The sequence below is a fragment of the Notothenia rossii genome (genome assembly GCF_949606895.1).
Source record: "Notothenia rossii genome assembly, chromosome: 10".
NCBI lineage: Eukaryota > Metazoa > Chordata > Actinopteri > Perciformes > Nototheniidae > Notothenia > Notothenia rossii.
The window spans coordinates 40,697,302-40,703,732 of NC_136908.1; the positions used below are offsets into that span (position 1 = coordinate 40,697,302).

Genomic DNA, 6,431 nt, shown 5'->3' on the forward strand with positions numbered 1-6,431 from the left:
TTTAAATAAATGAAGTATTGACTTTAATACACTGATATACATTCCATTAAACAATACTAGATCACCTACACACCAGTGAAGTTGAGGGTTTTTTCTGTGCAAAAAAAATACATTTAGATGTTAACAAGCAATATGATTTTGTCAGCTTTCTAATTTAATGTATTAAAGGCAAAGATATTTAACACATAGTGAGAACTGCTACTATTTATCTCTCAATATTGTCTGTAAAAAACGTGGTAAAAGTTATTCTTTCAGTGAGACAACAGAGCAAGCTTCTACAGTTGCACTACATTTTGATAACAGTTAAATATTATTTTGATAATAACATACATTTCAATGTTGATGAACTTCATACTGTTCATTCATAATCTGATTGTCTTTGTAGCTCACTGTTGAAATAAAAAGAAAAACATTACAATTACAAAATAATTATATCTACAGCCCCTAAACACACAAACACACCGCTTTCATAAATAACACACTTGTTCTGCAATAATATGTTTTATGTTTCCTTTAATTTTTGTTAGGAAAGGACATGCCTGAAAGACACGACATTTTCTCCTTCTCTGAGGGTCAAGAAGAACATCCCAGAGGAAAATTAAAAGCTAATGCTATGAGATTTTAAGACCAGTACACTAAGAAACTACTTTTATTGTAAAAACAGTCAGTGATCGAATGCACCTATTTCCACATCTACACTCCATCAGCTGATTATTTCTATTTGCCTCGCTTTATGAGCTTCACATCACTTGTGCCTTGTACCGCAGAGTTTGCAACGTCACAAATAAATGGGGTCAATCTTCAGTCAGATGTGAATGTGTAATCTATTTTCAGTAAGAATAATGGACAAAAGGAGTGCAAATACAAATACAATTTATTGAAATGTGAACCAAAACTTAATCAAACATGTTTTAAATAAAAAGCACATATGGACAGAAGGTGTACAACTATTAAAGTAAACACATTTAGTCAAATAATGTGACAGACTAGGCCTGTGCAGTTGGTATCAGCTTTGCCCAGCATGGGCTCCTACATCAGGCCTGGACCTCCTCGCAGAGGAAAGACCCTCAGTCCTCTCCAAACCAACAGACAGGACGTCGATCACACAGAGGTTTCTCCCTGAAGTCTCTGCAGCTCTATGGACACCACGCTGTCTCAATCCGTCCACACTGAATATGAGAGGGGGAAAATGAAAATAACAAATGCTTTAGACCAGGGATCACCAACTACATTTGTCCAAGGGCCAACATTTATCCAATAGACACTATCGCGGGCCAGCAATTTTTATATAGCCCAGAATTTTGAAGTTGTTGACCGGGGAGGGATTACATTTTGTAAATGTAATCAGTTACTGAATACTGAATACATGCTCTGAAAGTAATCAGAATACAGTTACAGTTACGTGTCTTAAAAAAGTAACATATTCAGATTACTTTTAGAATACTTTTGGCATACTTCATTTTTCCATAACAGATGGGTATGTTTTGGTGAACAGGAGACACTTATTTTACTGTTTTAATGGCTTATCAAGAACTCAAACACAACATCTTGGTGTCATTCTGGATAGCTCCTTCTCATCTGCACCCCACATAAAAAACATCACCCGGACTGCATTCTTTGTACTGTCTTAAAACCTTTCCTTAGAATATGTTATGAATTGTAAGGTGTCCTTGGCACTTTGAAAGGCGCCCCTAAATAGAATGAATTATCATTATTATTTATTATCTGAAACGATGTAATAACGTTTTCCAGTCACTTGCCCCATGCATTCAGCAGCAGCAGGCCATTAACTTTGATTTGATCACGTTATGAAATGTCACCATTTCGACAATAAATAAATGCTACATAAAAGTTATCTTACACATTTTATCTAACCATCTCCGTTTCTAACTTTCAATATATTTTAAAAGAGATCTCTCTCCCTCTCATCTGTTTGCGGGGGCGGGGCCTGACAGACACGCTGCATCTCTCTCTCGCTCACAGACATGCTAAAGCGCTATGCAGTGTGCACACAGTTCTGCCGGTAATGAATATTACATTTTGTGAGGAAACTTTTCCACCAATAATTCCAATAAGTATTCCAAAATGTATTCACTTCAGGTTTACGAAAGTAACTGTAATCAGATTACTCGTTTTTCAAATGTAATGCCAATTACACCGTTACATGTATTCCGTTACAACTACAACCCAACCCTGCTTCTAGGCTACTTTCCCGCAGCTCCAGCCTCTCTGTTGGACTCTGTCGCAGCGGGGCTGCTGCTGTGGTGCCGAGCGCACAAAGCAGACTCTTCACAACGAAGGATCACTTCTTCTTCAAGGCAGGGAAGGTTTCGCAGTACGCAGTCTACTGTCCCGCGGCTGCTGCCTCTCTGTTGGACTCCGGTACTGCACCTTACTCATGAGACGTAAAAAATGGGTGGGGGGCGAACGCACTAACCACTCCGCCAACGCAACAGTCACCCCCGTCGTGCGGGCCGGATGAGAATGTCTGGCGGGCCGGATGTGGCCCGCGGGCCGCCAGTTGTTGGTCACTGCTTTAGACAATAAGAAACATAAAGTTGACTGTTGAGTTGCTCAATTTTTTTAGATTGTCAATACTATTACTGTATAACTAATATATCAGGTTAAGAGGCACATTCAAATAAAGATTGGTCTTTAAATACATGTTGTCTTTTGAATTGTTTGTCTAAAGTCAAGGATCTAGAACTGGTACTTAGTTTTAATGATACAGTCTGGTTATTATGCTGTTTGGAGGAGGCCTCACAGGTAAGAGCACTAACTAGCTACCATCACATGTACCTTAGCTTGACTTAAATGTATTAAACGTATAATTAAGTGATATCAAAATATAAATAACTAATGTCATGCAAACATATTAATATTTGCTTGATTCCAGTGTTGAATTTAGCTAAATTGCATACAAACGTTAAGGGATTTTAAGATTCTGAAGTATTATGCTAAAAACTCAATAACTTCGATTATTATTCATAGTTTTGCTGAATAGTTTCATGTCCGCTTACCTTAGAAACGTAAAATGCCATGGCAGTGTGCAGATGGGGAGCATGTTAGCTTAGCTTGGTAGCTTCAGCTATCTCTGGAACTTTCAGCTCGGTGGCAGCAGCGCCATATAGATAGAAGAGTTACGACAGCGGAAGTCTAAAAACGGTTATCGTCACGTGGTTCATGCAGACGAGGATTGTTCCCCGGAAGTTCATGGCGGGCAATGTGAATGCATTGATAACAGGAGATAGAACTACGATTGTTGGTAATTATTAGTGAATAAAGGTTTTGATTTGCAATATTTATACAACAAATCGATATGTGTATGTATTTACATCAATATGTTTTAAAAAATAAAATAGAATTTGCTAATATTAAGTGATAATATTAGGATTAGTGTGAACAACTAGTTTACATGTTAGGCTAACAGTGCCTTGGTTAAAGAGCCTGTTGCTGTTTATAGCTTTGTATTCTTTAAAACCAATATTATCTTCTTAAACTTGTATGGTAGTCAGGAGCATCACTTTCTAATGTTTATTGATATATTTAGAGGGAGGGGATCTAAAGGAATGCTTCAAAATTCAGATTAGATTAATTTCTACCATTTTCTTAAATTCATGGTAGTTTCAGTAATTCCATGGTAATTAAGGACACAAGTTATCTAAATGACTAATGTCATCTTTATGGCTTTCAGAAAGGACAGGAGACCGACAGGTGACTATCAAAGGACTAGCAGCAGCAGCAGCAGCATGATGATGATGATGTTAAATGTGTTGTTTTAGGAACATCCATTGCAAATACATGGAATTCAATAAACATTGAATAGCATATAATGCAGTTTGTCTGTGCCTTTTCCTCCGTGTTGTCCTGGTTTGCTGTGCTGCCTCCTAGTCGCCACCATGGTTTGCTGTTCTGCCTGGGGATGCTCAAATCGCTCCGAGAAAGGAGTACGAATGTACGGCTTCCCCACTGACACAGAGCGGAGGAAAAAATGGCTGGCTCAAGTCAGCAGGAGCAATTTCCCGACCAACAGCAAAAAAATATGTGAGGTTATTATATACAAACACTGCATTTGCACTTTTTCACAAAACGATTCCACACCATTGGGAAAGCTTAATGTTTTGTTTAATACAAAAAAACAGGGAAAGGCTTGAAAAACACTGAGAGTTGAGACTCAGGGTGCAGGGTGAGGGTCTCAATGCAGGTATTCAGGCTCCATTGAATCCCCCTCTGGTTCTTGTGCTGAAAGAGGGAGTAACAGACAGGAGAAAGGGTTATACACACCTATATAGCACACCTATTGGATGGGAAATTGCCTTGGGGAGATAAGGTGTGGTCTTTGTGCCCAACTGAAGTTATTGAACTTTATTATTTGTGAGTTTAAGAAAGTATGACAAATGGCATCAGTAACAGATGTGATATGAATTTCTATAAAGTTGTCGCACATTCTTGGTCATATTTTATATACAGTATGTAATGAGTATAACATGTCCAGTAAGTATAAAGTGTTTCCTAATACCGTGTATTCAACCACTATGGAATATGTATGTGGGCAGACAAAACGGAGTTGTTCTGTGTGTGAAGTAACCTCAAGTCACTCCGCAGGCACATTTTGATGCAGACCAGTTTGTCAAGACAAAAAAGGGCAAGACTAGGCTGAGAGCAGAGGCTATACCCACCATCTTTGTGCATCGCCCTGTGGTCAAAAAGAGAAGGGCCCCTGCACCACGATTCACCCCGGGACCTGTATCTACAAAGCCCATAGCTCATGATCACAGCTATAGTGTGAAAGGTGACACAGGTATAATAAGTATGAACTCTTAGTAACAAAAGTCATATTTCTTATTTTTAAGTGGTATAATATTTTAAATGTTCGAAAATCTACAGTGCCATGTCTTCTACTTACATTAGTCTCAAAGATTGAGGGAAGAAGGGATGAGGAGACTGAGAGAAAGGAAAGTGAGGGTGAATAAAGAGAGGACATGGCTAGTGAGGAGAGACAGGGAGGGTGGACACCACCCACTCAGCCAGCAGCCAGTCAGCATACGAGGGAACCAGCAGCCAGTCAGCATACGAGGGAACCAGCAGCCAGTCAGCATACGAGGGAACCAGCAGCCAGTCAGCATACGAGGGAACCAGCAGCCAGTCAAAAAGATCTATTAAAAAAATGTAAGAGAAAATTAAAGAGCCAAGAAGGAATCACCAAAAAAGCAAAGTCTGCACTAAGAAAAATCAGGAAGGAAAATGCAGCTCTCAAGAAAACAATGAAAATTAGGGACAACAAATATAAGAAAACGTTTTCAAAAGACCAACTTAAGGCATTAGGCAGACTCACCACAAAGGGGATGAAATGGAGCAATGAGACAATTAAGAAGGCTTTAAAAATTCGCTTTGCGTGCGGACCAACGGGTTACAAAACTCTGCAGGAATTGCAGATTCCCCTTCCAGGAATAAGGACACTGCAAAGAAGGATGCAATGTGTTAAGTTTGAGCCTGGTGTGTAACAGCTAACATCACTGCCCCTCCACCCGTAACATCACTGCCCCTCCACCTGCCAACATCACTGCCCTCCACCTGCCAGAGGAGCGCAAACAACAAAAACAAGCAAGGTGTCCCGTCATGTACCTGGAAGTTTGGGTTGGCAAAATGGAGTAAGAGAAGGACTTGAAAAACCTTGGTGGCTCTCTACTCATGTTGTTACAGTTGTCTTGGTTACAGCTCTCAAGTTGTTTTTTTTGCCATTTCCACATCTTTAGAAAATATGAAATAAATGAAGTGAAATCAACCTCTTCTCTGGAGAACAAACTTTGATTTCTCTGTCTTGTGAGTTTGCAGTCTTGCAGTTTTGCTCCTCCACCTGTAACATCACTGCCCCTCCACCTGCCATACAGTAGGTTACTAACAAGATTACTTATATAATACAGTGATAGAATACATGTTTAGTATGCTTACTTATATAAAACAGTAGTATTAAACTTACCTTGTGTTTTCACTCTCACTTAAGTCCCTCTCCCTTTGCCATCAATCCAAAATCAGCTGAGCTGCAACATTATACAGACAGGTAATAATCAACATAATAAGGACACAATATGGCTCTGCTAAAAACACTCACTCTTACACGCACCAAAGTTATATTGATCTAATATTTAACTCCCTCCACCCCCGCATACAATCCCGTTTAGAAGCCCCTCTTCTCTAATTCAACAACGTTGGACGAAATGACATTAAGAGAACGGAATTTACAATTAAAAGGCTGTTCAACGTGTGTTGCTAACTTGATCCGGTATCCTAGCTTTATCTGTTATCTGTAAACGTTCCCTAAATCTACTAATTTAGGGATAATCCACTGACATCCTTTAATACACATGTTGATTTGAATCAGATGTACTGATAAGATCCGCAATATAAATCTTTAAACTTCTTCTTACCTT

The 6,431-nt window shown here is 39.2% G+C and overlaps 2 long non-coding RNA genes across 2 annotated transcripts; both read right to left on the reverse strand.

The window, feature by feature from the left end:
* Positions 1-3,145, reverse strand: LOC307022719. Its single transcript, XR_013803484.1, has 2 exons — positions 3,021-3,145; positions 1-2,534 (listed from the first exon to the last, which is right to left on the reverse strand). It is a non-coding gene; the product is annotated as an uncharacterized lncRNA (long non-coding RNA).
* A 963-nt stretch (positions 3,146-4,108) lies between these two features.
* Positions 4,109-4,819, reverse strand: LOC307022718. Its single transcript, XR_013803483.1, has 2 exons — positions 4,680-4,819; positions 4,109-4,242 (listed from the first exon to the last, which is right to left on the reverse strand). It is a non-coding gene; the product is annotated as an uncharacterized lncRNA (long non-coding RNA).
* Positions 4,820-6,431: the final 1,612 nt, after the last annotated feature.